At 42.0% G+C, this 15751-nt stretch overlaps 1 protein-coding gene across 3 annotated transcripts in view; it reads right to left on the bottom strand.

Moving 5' to 3' along the window:
* FGF18 (fibroblast growth factor 18) overlaps positions 1–15751 on the bottom strand; it is a 105364-nt gene that overhangs the window by 79652 nt on the left and 9961 nt on the right. The window contains exon 1 of one of the 3 annotated variants that reach the window (XM_067566358.1): positions 12778–12793. The exons of the other annotated variants lie outside the window; for them this stretch is intronic. The gene's annotated coding sequence lies outside the window, so the exon portion shown is untranslated. Of the gene's footprint in view, positions 1–12777; positions 12794–15751 lie in introns of those variants that run through there. 3 annotated transcript variants of the gene reach the window in all.

Below are 15751 nucleotides of genomic sequence, written 5' to 3'. Positions count from 1 at the left end.
ATCAAAATTATGTGAAAGTCTCTATTCTCTCCATACCTGATGGAAAACGTTATTCTAAGTCTAAGCCATGCACCCTCACAAACTCTCAAAACACCTTCTGCTGAGGATCTCGTGCCCCTCCTTTCCCTCACTTTGCACGTTCAAAGGTCAACTGCAGAACTAAAAAGTAAATGGAGGTAAGCCTGGAAACCTGTGCCGAATGTCCTCAGGAATCAGCCTTGAAGTGGAGCAAGCAGCATTCAGCACAAAAATTAGCTTTCACTTTTTAAAAAAAGCCTTTTTCCTTTCTGTGAAACCCTCTGGCACTTCCTAATCTACTCATGACATCCCCAAAAAAGCATCATTCTGTGCTGGTACCAACCCTGCTGGATACAGATCTGCAGGTGTAGTGAGTAGAAGGCCCATTACAAATTAGCACCATTACTGACATGGGCAGTGCTGGTCTCTACCTCTTTTATTCTATTTCTCATCACTCTAGCATACACTGGACATAACTTTAGTTAGCTCTTTACTTCCAGTTTGGTTAAGCAGCATGTGCACCCTCTCTGACCATGACACTGACTGCTTGGATTGGGAATCCCACTGAGCAATCCTGGCTGTTTGACTCCTCTATCTAGTCAGGGTTGGAAGCAGAGCTGATCTGTGACATTGCTGGTATTATTAGCGTCCCATGAGAAGAATGGTATCAGTGATGGAAAAGAATGATGCATTCTGGAATGCCTTTCGCTATCTAAGAGAGGATTTCACCAAGGGAAAAAGAATTTTAAAACAGTTACTTAACACGGAAAGGCAACCTACCCTCTGCACCTTGAGCCTCAGAAATGAGGAAATCAGCACATATTTCCAGTTTTCTTGCTAGGTTTGCATTTCCTCTCTAAAGGCTCCTGATCCCTTAGTGGAATAATGGTGTGTCCTGTAGCGTCCTCATATCAAAGGGTTCAACCAGGCAATACTGTAGTGCTGTTCACTACAGCTCTTCGATCCTCAAAGGGTTTAGGATATGAGCCCCAGAGACTATTGGCCTAGCCTGCAGCCTCAGCAAACTTTTCTTAAACAAAGACCACCTGAGATGAATGCAAACTCAGCATCTGGGGATAAAGCAATACATGAGCGTTCTGATTTGGACTTGACAACGCTATTTCTTGCGCCACCACTTACTCCCTGGCAAACTGACCAGCAGCACACAGAGGCAAAAAAAACCTTTCACAACTTCAGTGTTCTCTAAGCGCTTTTCTTTCCCACTGTATCCACACTGCACACCGGCAAGTAAAGCGGCTGAAAAAGTTTCTCCTGCAAAGAAGTTATTGTAAAATACATTTGAAACCTCTATTATCTCTCCTGTTTATACCACACTCCCCTTGTTATCAAGAAATCTGATTTATAAGCCTGCAAGCTCCTGCATAAGATGACAATAAATCACATTTATATACCACACCACCTACTGTCCATCGCACACTGTCTCCGAGATTCCTCCCACGCAGCACTACTTGTTGGGACAGCCCACAGAAGAAGCAATGCAGGGTAGAGTACAACTGCAGCTAGAGAACAGAAACCTAGCTGGCATCCTCATCTGTTCTAGTGTCACAGACTCCCACATTGCCTCCTGTGAACTACACATGTTGTTGATTAGAATATTCTAAATAGCCAAGTACTAAGTCCAGAGGGGAAGGTGTGAAGGTGTTTTTGGACCCATGTATTATGAACCCAATAGACTGAAAGAGCTTCATTGAGGCTGCTCAGGTCTATCAAAATTAGGCTTTTTCTGAACAGGCTACTACTGTCTTTTATTGACAATTACAACTCTCTGATTTGAGTTCTATGACCGAGCCGGTAGTCCTTTGAGCCAGTACAGGTATATGCAGTGCAGATATGTACTGTGTATGTTCTCTCAGACCCTGTTATTCCAAATCATATGCAGTTTTCAGAAATCCCAGTGCATGATCCATTCATGGCTAAAGGACTGTTTTGCTCCGAATAGTCATTTTTACACATTACAAGACACTCCCAGCCCACATTATACCTAACCCACAAATCTTTCATCTCCTATAGCTATAAGGACATTAATAAGCATCTTAAAAATCAAACCCAAAGAGGGTGATGTATTCTTTTTTTCCTGGAAGAAGTACGTAGCCCATCTAGTAACCCAGAAATGGGCAGTAGGTTGTTAGAGTTTTGAAACCGTGTATCTAAGCTGCAACCTGGTATTAGGATGACTAGATAGCAAGCGTGAAAAATCGGGATGGGGTGGAGAGGTAATAGATGTCTATATAAGACAAAGCCCCAAATATCAGGACTGTCCCTATAAAATTGGGACATCTGGTCACCCTACCTGGTATGCCAGGTTCCTGATTTTCAAGTTGAAAACACCTGACTAGCAAGGTTTTACAAAAAAGTGCTGACACAACCTTAACTACAGCATCCTGAACGTGACACTAGAATAAGGAAGCTCCCTGTGTGGCCCAGTGTATGGCTAAATAAAGCATTTCAGCAGCCAGCGCTGACAGATCATAAACCTTCACAAGCATAAATACCAACAACAACCCAAAAAGATTAGAGGGCTTAATTGTGAGTCAGGCTGAGATGATTTAGAGTTGGGCTGGAAAGGTCATTATTTCTGAATAGCTGAGGGTGGCTGGCCAAAAAAAAAAAAAAAAAAATCAATAAACTATTTTGCTTTCAGAGGGAAGAGGCCTTGTAATTGTGCAAACAAACAGAGGCTCACCGTGTTCAGTTTCTGTGTGGATATTTCTGGCTAACTTAGTATCGATACAGGCAGCTCACAGAGTCTTACCAGAGATTAGGTACATCCTAAAACACTACAGAAAACAACCTTGCCCTAAAATAATCTCCATAACTCAGATCTTGCCTAAAGACCTTCAAGGAAGACAAATAAATCAGACATTTCCTGAGATGCAACTTCAGATTAACACTCTGTTCCTGACATGAGCAATGCTGCTGATTCTTTACCCATTATGCTCCTTCTCATCTCCTAGTGAGACTTGCCCCCTCCCCTACTATAAAATCAGAGTGTTCTCTCAGCTGATCTAGCTGTTGCCTTCAAATCAGTACATTCAGACTCCCAATTCCAATGTTTCAAAAATGCAGAGACACTCGGCAGACATACTTCCTGCCAGTTCTATTTTCAGCCAATGACATTAGACTTCAATCCAAGTTCATCCCTGATGAAAATACCATTGATGTTTCTGCAGCTGCATCACAAACGGATTTGGCCCGGTGTGTGCAAGTTTCAGTGATTCTGTCATTCTAGCCACAACAAGTCACTGTTTCTGAGTGTTTAGTTTTCTATGCAAGGATTCAGCTCAACAGCTTTACATCCACATTCTCACCCAAACCTCGCTGAGTCCCATACTTGGTAGTTTAAACAAACACACCTAGCAGCTCCTTTTCTTTTCCGCTCTACTGTTGCGCTCTTTTCGTTCTGTTCAGTGAAATCAGTGCTGGTGAAAGGTGCTGGATTAAAAGCCCTGGAGAATGAAGCTCTCCATTCATCCATAAAATAGATACAGGGCAAGTTCCCTACATTGCCCAGCCAATACGCCTTAGCCAGGAGATCAAGAGGCCTCCTCTCAAAGGTAGCTCATTTCTATGGAGATTGTCATCAAGGGAATCAAGTGAGGCAGCTGTGCTGATAATGGTCTGAGATGTGAACTGTGATCACCAACTCTTTTCATATAAGCCAGTGGACAACTGTAAAATGGTAACTGCTAATTAGGGCAGTGAACTAGTGGTAAAAGCATTAAAACCTACTTCGAAGCCCTCTGAGCTATCCAGTCTGCTTCACACGGCTGCCTTTCTAATGAAACAAAGTAAAAGTAAAAGCTCTCTGTATCAGTTAACAAAATAGCTTTAAATCTGACAGCATCATGTGAAGTTTACTGTCTACCCTGAAGTTAATGGGCTTCAGTGTTCGCTGGGGTTTATAAAGTTTTAAAGTCAGTAATAAAGAGTACACTCCTGAAGTAAAATCCTGAGTTGTTAAGCTGTGATGATACTTATCAGAATGGACTAGTCTCCCTTTATCCTATTAATGCTCTAAAGACTGTGCCAAAACACAGACTAATATTTGGCCTATCAAAGGCACTGTATAAAACTGTCGGTTGTATTTAATCCAAACTCAACGGGCAGTCTGCATTCTGGGTCCCCAAGTAAGTGCATGAGACGATCTATGACCAAAAATGTTTCTAATTTGTGTGTTTCTAATGCAGGGTTTGTAACGATTGTGATTGGCTGTGTGATCTCACAGAAACTTTTGCACTGCAAGTGCTAGACAAGTGGGATTTCACATCTTTTGCATCAGGGAGCAAGATTTTAGTAACAAGTGATTTCGGGGTGTCTTGCTGTGTGGGCACCCAACTCAAGGCATCGTAAGGGGGCCTGATTTTCAGAGGGCAAAGTCTCAGGAATTTCTTTATAGTGCCCCCAAAATCACTAGTCACTTTCAAAAATCCTGGCCAATATATTTAATTTTTGCTTGCCAATGTTCAGAGTAGTCTGACACTCACATGACCTGATTGGACAGTTGCTCTGTCACTAGCCACCGTTCTTCCGGGCATTTTTAGAAAGAAGGGGAATCTTGCTAATGCATTTGTTTTCCCCTTGGGGTTAAATTCAGATCAGCTGTGGGCAGATGTGACGCCATGGTGAAGGTGCACCTTCTAATGCTGGCTCTGAATTTGACCCAGAGTATCTAAGAGGGTTAGCGAAGTTTCCATCACAACCACTGCTTCGTGGAATACCTGTACTTGTGACTGACTTTTCTGTACTTTGTGGTATACCTCATCTTTGGTCACAGACCCACAGCTCACTTCTTACCTAAGCTCCCTGTACGGTGAGACAGATTCTACTCTCATAAGCATATCAGTATGGGATTTCCCAGTGATATGCACCATTAGACAACAAGAAAAATTCACTGGTTGGTCTGGGAATATATGTTGACCTCCATCTGTCCACACTTGCCGCTGAACTAATGTGCTCAGCTAGCTCAAGCCAGCATGGGCTCTGTGTCATAGCTAACACATTTCTTTAGAAGTGAAAACCCATTACCTAACCTGGTGTGTTATTCAGCTTCTTGGCAGGAACAGATTTCGGTGCACGCTGGGGAAATCGGACTCCCGGGAAGAAATAAAAACTCCGCATGTAAATTACATTTTTTTTATAAATGCAAATGTAGATCAAACTCTCATAAAACTATTTACACAACTTAAAGGAGATAAAAGCAAGTCCTTTGCCGGCATGGCACATTATTTCAGCTATTTAACGCCTCTCCAAATATTTTGATCACAGTAATAAAGCACCACTGACCCAGAAGCTAGAGACACTACCTCATAGTCAACGGGTCAGTGGCAACAAGTCCAACAAAGAACCTCTAAGCAATGACGGACCCTGGCAAGTTTAAGCCTGGTGGTAAGGTCAGTGAGGGAGGTGGACTTGGCTATCTGCGTCTACTCCTCGCCAACTCGCGCTGGCCAAGCGTGGCCAGACTCCCGCCAGAGCTTTCAACAAGGTGAAGGAAAGCTGAGCTGAAAAGGCCTTCGCCCTCCAATGGGTGGAGAATGGTTGATATGGATATGGATGGATGGATGGTGGGGAGCACAAGTCATCATTAAGCAATTTCAATAGTGAGCTTGCCACAGAAGCACAGTGCTGTAATTATGCCAACTTAAGAACCTCTCTGCAATAACAAGTTGCCTATGTCCCTCCCTCATAGACAGTAACTAGGAAACTCAATGAGTAAATATAAATACTTCATGAAATATAAAATTGGCCCAGCCCCTAGTTGAGCTGAGTAGGTAAAGCAAAGAATAGTTCTAATGCCATTCCTCTGTGGGCACCACAGCCCAAAAACCCTCAGCGGGAGTTAGAAAATGAGATCAATACAGATTTGAAACAGCTAGGAAGGTATAGGAAGCTCAGGACATAGGCATACCTGCTACAAGAACATCAGATTCACCATAATGGATCAGGTCCTTTGAGCCCAGCATCCGGCTTCCTGACACACCCAACACCTGATGATTCAGAGGAAAGCAGAAACCAGCCAATGGTGCAGTGCTGATGACAGTGGAGAAAATTCCTCACTGACTCCAGTCGGCGATCAGCTTTCACCCTGAAGCATGAGATTTGATTACGCCTATCATTAACTTTGCTCTGTCCTACAGAGCTTCAAACACTATCATCAGTCAGAAACTTGATATTTAAATACAAAACTGGATGCAAAAAGAAATGTCATTGTCCTTTGGCAAATGAACTCACTAGCAGAGTAAGTGAACAAAGTCAAACCTTCAGCAGAAGCTATTTCATAGGAAAAAGATAAAGATATGCTTCAGATGATCCTTTATTTTTTTTAAAAAACAGTTAGATGGAATATGTGCCTAATGCTTCATTATGATAGGCTCAGGGCAAAACTTTGGGCAAGACATCACGGCTATTAGAAGGAACACACTCACGAAGATTAAAGGTGTGTGTGTGTGTGCATGCGTGCAGTACTCATGAAAAGTGGTGGCATGGCACAGGTTGAAGACTAATTCTCTATCCACAGAACAGTTCCCCATACTCAAGAAAATGAAGCTCAAACGTCTAACTGTCAAATCTGATAGGGAATGGATCCTAAATAACCTGTTCTCATTTATAGAACACAAGTCACTCAGTAGCTGAAAAATAAAACGGGTAAATCTAATGAAAAATGCAACAGCAGCTCTTTATCTCGGCCCATCCTCCCTGCACAGTCACCAGAGGGAGCACTGGTTAATTAAGAAACTAGATTGCTAGGGGAACCCGTTATTTTCAAGCCTCTTAGAAGGGGTTACAAACAATGGAGAGCCTTAGACCAATTAAAAATCACATCATGGTTATCCCCTTCAATATTTTTATAGGCTCATGACTTGCAAACCAGTGTCAGACTGAACACTGCTCCGTGATATTCAGGGCTATGCCGTGGTTGTTACTCCCCGGGATGGGGGAAGTCAGGATGGAGACAGCCCACCTCATCAGGAGTTACCCATGGCACTGTGCACTGTAAGCAGGGACAGCACGAGCTCTCTCTCCTACCACCTGTGCCAGCACCACTGGGCTGGCCAATGCAGAAGAGGGCAAGATCACAGCCTTGGAGGGTTTTAGTCAGTGCTAGAGTCTCCCTTGCACTTGGGAAGCACAAGGTCTAGGATTGCAAGGCAGAGGGAGTCTATTTACCTAGGCATTTCTACCACACTCATCCCAGTGCTGAGTACCTTTGCACGGCCAACCAGAATCTGAGCCTGAGGTTGCAAGTAAGTCAGGATACGTAAAGGAGTAAACAGTTTGTCACTACCTGTAAGCAATGGGGGCAGAAGCAGAGTGTGGAAAGAAAGGGACTCCTCTGTTTACTTGTCTAGTTTCCAAATACCTGGTGATCATGGCTCTGAACTGGCTTTGAACCATCTACTGTGAGTTGGCCAGGAGATGGACCTTCCATTATTCTGAGCGTCTTAATTCCCTATACACACTGCATCTCCTAACTGCACCTTATTCTAATCACTTTATCCCTGAAAGCCACATGTATTTTAGTGTATATGTATATGTTATTCTGTATGCACAACTATACTCTGTGGGCAGACAGCATTGACCCTAACACTTCCTCATATTATGTTCTGTTGCATTAGTTTCCACCTATGGTTGTCTATGTGGTGATGTTTCAGTGTTAACTGTTTTGTTAAATTCTTGTTTGTTTATTCATCTTCATAGGATACATGATGTATTAACTTTATGTAGAAGACAAGATTCTTGCACGGTTGTCCAGTGGATAGAGCATTGGACTGGGAATAAGGAGACCTGAAGCTGTATCCCTGGATCTGCTCCTGACCTGCTGTGTGACTGTTGGCAAATTTTTGCGTCTCCATTTCTCCTCCCACCCTTTCCCTGTCTTATTTATTTAGACATTAAGCTAGTGGTCACAGGGATTATCCATCACCAAGTATTTGTACAGTGCCTAACACAAAGGGACCTCAGTCTCAGTTGGGGCGCTAATGTAACACATATAAAATCACTAATAATATACAATTCAAGTGAAGTAATGATTCAAGAAGGGACAGGAGGCTTTAGACCAGAACCCAGTTGTGGTCTACAGAGAGCTGGCTGACACTTGGGACCAGATTTTCAAACATATTTAGGCACCTAGTGGGATTTTCAAAAGTGCTAAGTAGGTTAGGTACCTAACTACCATTGATTTCAATGTGCTTTTGCATATCACACTATGTGCCTCTCTGCATCTTTAGGTGCTGAAATGCCTTTTAAAATCTGACCCTAAACTTCAAACTATACCTCTACTGATAATAGTAACTTCAAACTGCAGTTCAGCAGAAGTTTTCTTGAACTCCAGGTCAGAGATGATGCTAATTCAGCCTCACTAAATGCACAATATAGCTACTGGAAATTCTCAATGCCTGGTCTTTATAGATCGTGATTTATAGCTCAGTATGTGGTGGGTGCTGTATCATGATACCGACTAGAACTGCACCTGCTCTTCTCTCTGTACGTTTGAAATAGGTGATGTTGGCAATTATAAATATTTTAATAAAATCTAAGTGTCTCATTCTCCACTGCATTACATCAGTTTTTTGTCAATGATTTCAACAGAGTTATACTGGCAAAAAACTAGTGGCAACGCAATGGAAAATTAGATCCTGAATTTTACACATAATTCCAAGTTAAGTTAATAACAAAACTGCCTGCTCTTTTGAATAAAATGTTGTGCATGTACAACACAAAACTGTATTCCTATAAAAGGCACCAACAATTAGCATTTCAGGTTTATCTATTTATTGATTGCTACGGAGCTGTTTACTATTCTGATCTCAGCTGGTAGGAAGTCTTGCCAATCAAAGTAAGGTCACGACCACAGGGTCAGAAACCTGCACTACATACATCATAATTTATTTTACAGATAATCAATACCAAATTGCACCATGCAATTTACAGTACAACAGCACATTTACTGACTAAAGCCAACCATACGATACTTTCTCCTTAAGACCATTCTTATGCCATTTAAAGAGCTGTGCTCGCCCAACTAATATCAGAGTTAACGTATTATTGAAAGGTTTATGTGCATACCTATCATAGACGGAGCAATAAACAACATACCAAGCAGCTGTACAGATGAAAATCTAACACTTACAACTAGACAAACAACAAAAAGTCTTACTATTAACTCAAATAAAAAATTATTTATTTTTCCCTGGGTGTTTTCCTTACCCTTTGTATTCTTACTTTCAGCAAATATTATACATACAAGTTCACAGACTCCTATGCTTGTGGCAACAACACATTTTAAATGAATATCAGAGAATATGTAATGCAAAGTGAGTTTTGAATTCATAAATGTAAGTATTAACCCCAGAAATCTGATGTTTCACTTTCCCTGACTGGATGAGTGTAACAATTAGTGTCAGTTGGGATTCGCGTTTTTATGACACTTGTTGAATAGGAAATAAGCAGAGAAACCCATTCCCCATGTGCAGTTAATTTCACATAAACCATCAAACTACCAACTGGGCTCAGTTCAAATCAAGAGGTTGAGGGTGAAAAATTCTCATCACTTCACCCATCTATGCCAGTTTTTATAATGGTACAGAACACCATAGTATCTGAGACCCTCTTCTATATCCCATTCTCTCTCTATGGGGCCATCCAGTGCACACACTTCTTTCTATCTAATAATGCCTTAATTCCACTCTGTATTTTTAATGTAAATCTGTCTTTGCCTAAGAAGTGTACAGGATTTTCCAAAGGAGCCTGGAAACACTAACAAGCTAATCTTCAGAAAGAAGCCAACAATGGGGTTTTGGGAAAAGGAGAAGAAAGTTTAAATTTGTAAAAGAAGAAAGGTATCTCAGAGGAATAAGCAATGTTGGTGATGCCATGTAAAAAGTGTAAACCATTATTAATTCCTTTGTTCTAGTATGGTTATAGTTTCATTATGCAATTCCATTGGAATTCCACTGAGATCTAGCATTAAGTAATCTCAGTATTCCTTTTATTATAAAGTGTTGGCAGAAGAATCGTTTAGCAAATCAGGATCGTTTCCATTTTAAATGCTACTTCCTCTCTATGATGTCATCTAATTGTTTATTGAATGACCCTCGCATCTCGGCCTTATCAACAGTCCCCAGTAGCCCATTCCATGCAGAGATGATTTTCGATGTGATAAAGCACTTCCTGATGTTCATTTTTAAGCATGTTTTTCCTCAGCTGCTTCTTATCCTGTCATTGGCACTACGTGCAATTTTTGGTTTGAGATTACCCCTGTAATCTAATGTTTCTATAGAGTGTATTGAACCACAAAACAAAAAAGCGATGGTCAAGAAGTGACGGAGGTTTCCCCCAGATGACAGCTAGAGCTACATGTCCGCGAACTTAATGAGCCTCATAGTAATGCTATACATGTATAGAAAACCAGATCCCTTTACATATGCGCATATCAGTAAACTGAGGCACAGAGAGGTGAAGTGACCCAAACTTGAAATGTGCTGAGCCCCTCCAGCTGCCACTAAAATCAACAGGAGTGCAGCAGACTCATCTCCTCCCAGAATATGCTTTTAAACGACTTAACTGAAGTCAGACAGCAAGTCCGGGGCCAAGTCTGGATTAGAACCCTGGTCTCTTGCTTTAACCATAAGACAGCACTGCCTCCCAAATTGCCCTGTCTGAGATCAACAGTACCTTTAAGGCACAGCTCTTGATAGGGGGTGCGTGGAGCAGCCCTGCCCCAGTAAGAGTCCCAGCAAGCATGCTGCCTCTTAGAATACATGGGGGGCACAGCTGCTGTTGCACCCCCTTTGACAGCAGCAGACATGCATCTTTGCAATGGGCACTAGCCCAACTGCCTCCCTTAGAGAGGATAGCGACACTGTCGACACCACCCTGGAACACTCCATGTGCAAGGACTGGGACTGTGTCTGGTGCTCAACTCCCTGCATGCACCTGTCCAGACACAGGCACAGTCTGGCCCTTTCTCCATCCCACGTCTGAATCAATGATTCCTGAGAGAGATTCGGAGTTGGACGCTCTTTTCCTAGAAATCGTTGGACAACATGCACGGAGATGAGAAAGACCTTGGCCCCACTCCCAGCCACAGCCCAGCCCCAGCTGGTGGGGGCCGAAAGGGCAAAGACAGGGATAAGGAGGGGTATGGGGTAAAATGTTTGGGGACCACTGACACTAAATTACATTAATGAGCTCTAAAGACACTGGGCAAAATCTGCACAGAACATAGTATGCAGCCTTCTATTCTAGGATGACGTGAGGCTTGGTAACAACTCTAATGACACTGTGGCCAATGTACTAAAGGAATACATTGCATTTCCTAGCATCCGGATGTCACAGTGACATGTCTTCCATTTGAAAAGAAGGGAACTTTGCATCTGAGCATAATAAAATCTCCATAATAAAGAAGGCATATTACCAAGTATGCCAAAGAGTAGTTATCACACTACATCTATTGAGGAGATGCTTTTACTAACTGGACTAGATCTGCGGTGTAACTTTTTATTTTTAGTTTAAATTCCAGTTTGCATTGGGCAAAGCAGGCAGATGGGTGCCTAACTGCTCTGTGGGCAAGCAGAGTTCTGCTCTTGGGCATTGCCCACAGCATGCCAAGTAGGAGAAAGGCAAGTGGGTGGGATCGATCCAGGAGTCAACAAATTTGCAAACCTCTCCTTCCCAAACCAGGATGAATTGGCATGTCTGCTCCCACACAGTGCAGACTGCTCATTGGAAGGAACTATTATAAAGGAAAAGATGCAGACCATGACAATCTAAGTCTAGTCTTTCCTCTCATTGGTCTCCTTTATTTCCCTCTTCATGCTATAGCGAGGCCACTGAATGCCAATAGGAAAGTACTGTGGCAGCTGCAGACCGTCTTTTTTCCAGTCATTTCTTTGACTACCTAATCCTCAGTATATATATATTGAGTGGTACCAGGTAAGCTGAGTTACTCCCAGATGTGCGTAAGTTCTGGCTGTACCTGGTGTTACAGCACACTGTGCAATCAATCAAATATATAAAATCCAACACAGGAGAAAAGAAAGAAGGCCTGATGTTGCTGATGATCTGCATGCAAAATCCCTAGTGACTTCAGTGGGAGTTCTGCTTGCAGGTCAGACCTTAAAGCAGGCTTCTACTCTAAGCACTTACCCAGTAAAAAGAGCATCAGTGGTTTCTGTGTTTGTTTGTCTTCTCTCAATGATTTCAGTGTCCAGTGTGCTCAGTTTACAAGCAAAAAGCATTTTTATTCTTTTTGACTAATTGTCAACCCTGTAAACTCTACCAGGAATCACACAGTTGAGCTGGGTTCTTTCCTTCCACTGAATTATAACCAGCAAAAAGCTCCTGCTGGGCAAATTATGCCCTCGGTAACATGTGTCCCATTCCCTTCAGCATAACTGATTGTAACATAGCACACAGTCATGCCGGTGAAGAGAGATGAAAGAGACAGCTCACTATTGCATAGCTGTGTTCGTTCTGCAGCGTTAACAAGAGCAAAAAGCTGTGTCAAAAATAAGAGTGGATAAACAAGTTTTATAATTTTTTAAATAAGCTGAAGCAGTTACAACTCTGAACACATGTCTAGAGCAAATCTGATAGGTGTTATTGTCACAGTCACATTTCAAAGTTGAATCATTCTTTATGCCCAAAGGCTCCAATCCTACAAACACATGTATGTGAGTAACTTTACACACGTTACTTACATAACATGTTACACATTATGCACATCAAGTTACTTACATGAGTGTTTGCAGAATCAAGTTGACAGTTTGGAGTGACCATATCAGATGCTCTTGATACGTGTATTTATCTTCATACATGTAGCACGCAGTGGCCTATGTTTTAAAGGGACAACATCAACGTAAAAAAAAAACCACACTACTATCTGCACGTTTTTAAATCTATTGTTCCAGCAAGGAAATTCTAAGGCTCCTATAGCTGGAAGAGATGAGAGCAAAAATATGTTTTTTCTCGGGGGTGAGGGGAGGGCTCAATTTGTTTACTTTGTGCATTTGAGGGCACTTTGTGTTTAGTCCATTTCAGTGTTTCTCAGTATAAAAAGCAACAAGGAAACTCATGCGAGTCTTTCACACAGGAACAAGGGAGAGGAAAAGCATTTAAAAAAAAAAAAAAACCCTGCAGAGGGAATCAGGAGCAGGAGTAGGGCCTGAAATGACTTTCAACTCAATGGGAGTCTTTCCACTAACTTCAGGCCCCTTGTGCTGGTGGGAATGTCCATCTCTTTTGCTCACATGTAATTATGTTCGAATTAGATTCCAGAAGACAGAAAAAGCCACACTGAGGTCTGGTCTACACTGCTGGCAAAATAGTAACTCCCGTGGACTTTGTAACTTCTGTTTAGCGCGCCATCTCCACTGCGCTGCGCTGCGATGGGAAATGCGTACCCATCGACGCAGTGCGACACTTTTTGGGGAGGTGGTTTTATCAAATCGACTTCCGGATCGATTGAGTGGGTCTTCACTTCCGCTCAATCGATCCGGATAAATCGATCTGGTGGCAGCGAATTTGCCACTGTCAGTGTAGACATACCTTTAGATGCTGCAGTACACATGGAAGCTTTGTAACATCACCTGTGCCTTAACAATACAATTCTTTAGCTCACAACTTGGCTTGTTCTTATGCTGTCAATCTGCAAGTTTGGACATTCTTGGCCCTGACAGGCCTCCCAAAAACCACTGCTACCAACACTCTTATGGCAAACTTTCCATAAGTACCAGCCCAGATTTAATAGATAGTGGTGTAATGTGGTCTCATGTTACTGAAACTTCATTACTTTTACAATCTGCACTACAATACATTTTTTAGGGTAGTAGGCAGAATTATCATAATTAAAACCAAATTGCTCCAGTCACAGTATGAATGAGCAATTATAGTGACACATTATCCTTGATTTCCATGTTCTTTCCCAGTCATATATACACTTATTAAATATGCAAAATTTAGTAATCAGCAATGGGTCTCCTAGTCATTAACACTAATTGGTGGGGTTCTGTGTTACCTATTAAGTTATGCTGTAGCAGTCCAGCTCACCATACAATTAAACAAAAAACAGATGTCGGAGTGAAAAATCAGGAGAAATGTACATTGTTAATAGTTTGCGTATTAGATTAGATCTTTAATATTATTTATCTGGACCTGTAAGGGGACACCCAATAATACGCTGCATGATGAGACGTCTTACCAGTCACCTACCTGGACTCTGCACCTTTTGAAATGCTTCTAATGCAGTTTAATCAAATCTTGGCAAGAGGAGATTGTTCACATAAGAAGTGCCATAAGCAGGGTGTGCATGTTCACACTTCAGGCAGGATGTGGGAAGCACATTCTTAGCTTGTTCCACAGTATATTATGCAGCTACTGAGTAAATTAAGAATAGACTTGCAGTGGGCATGAAATGACAAGCTGATTTCAAGTGTAGATCTCCTCCATTCCACCAGGGAGGCCAGCCTGGATACCCCCCTTATTTATTTGTTCCTACTGCTGTGCATTCTTCTATGCTACCCTTATGAATCACACACCTACCTCAAACTTGTTAAACTTGTGAGCTATTTCCCTCACCTCATTTAAATCACCTCTAACACCTTGCTTTGCCCAGGTCACCTGTGAGACGGAAGGCACAAACACACAAAACAGTGCAACCATCAAGATATGTCCGTGCCTTGCTGAGTAACTATGTGGTGGTATCATTGTAACCCTTGTCTTTCTTCTCCTTTCCCCCTTTTCCGTTGGGGTGAAATTCACCACCAGGCAGATGACCATTGCAAGGCCTATGCATCACTTGGTACAGTGGTACACCTGGCAATGAGGTGAATTTCACCCTTACTGTTCAACTGTAAGCTCATGAGGGCAAGATCTGGGCCTTTCCTTGTTTCTGAAGCACCTAACGCACTTGAAAATAATTTTAAACAAACAACCAACAACAACAACAACATAAGCATAGCAGGTCCTTCAAGAATTCAAGCATGAACACAGCAGTTCTGCTTTGCCGGCCATAGCAGTGCCAGCACCTGCAATATCAAAAATAACCAGTGTCAAAATACTGAAAGAATTTAAGTACTTGTTTCTTTCAAGGAGCCTGGAACAAGAATTTGTGTGACAACTAATTTCTTTTGCAAGAAAATGAGGTTTCCATGCTGAACATGTTTCATGCCTCCTTTAGAGCAGTGCTTAGCACAGCGTCCTAAATGTACAAAGAAAAATATGATTCATTTTGACCCAGAAAAGGGAAAGTATATCGTGCCCTGGCCCCCTGGAAGCCATGAAAAGCAAGTTAAACATTGCTGTGCACATACACGTGAGATCACATTAGCCACAAGGCGTGCCAAGGTTGGAGACTTTGGCCAAAATTGGCAACTTGTTTTTAAAAAAAAAAAAAAAAAAGCTGCAGGTCCAGAAGCTCCAGTAACAGATGATAAAGGAGACAGAGGTGCCAGCTGGTTGCCTCTTCATCCAAAAAAAGACACCGAGAAAGAGGCTGTTTCATTACTCCTTTTTGCATAGCGGGAAGTGGAGATAAGTGTCATCGGACAAATACCATTCCACACATCTCAGGAAGATTTATGACTCGTTTGGATAAGTCTGCTGCTAAGAATCAGTTACAAGTATTTTTTAACATCTATTTTCTTATCTGAACACATGACTGATGTACATATCTTAATTCAAGGAATGCTGATTTCAGTTTCACTTCATACTC

Source organism: Emydura macquarii, unplaced genomic scaffold, assembly GCF_026122565.2.
Source record: "Emydura macquarii macquarii isolate MOO-44397 ecotype Brisbane River unplaced genomic scaffold, CSIRO-AGI_Emac_v2 contig_2768, whole genome shotgun sequence".
NCBI classification, from domain to species: domain Eukaryota; kingdom Metazoa; phylum Chordata; order Testudines; family Chelidae; genus Emydura; species Emydura macquarii.
The sequence above is the reverse complement of the archived record's forward strand: the minus strand, read 5'-3'. Positions and strand labels throughout refer to the sequence as shown.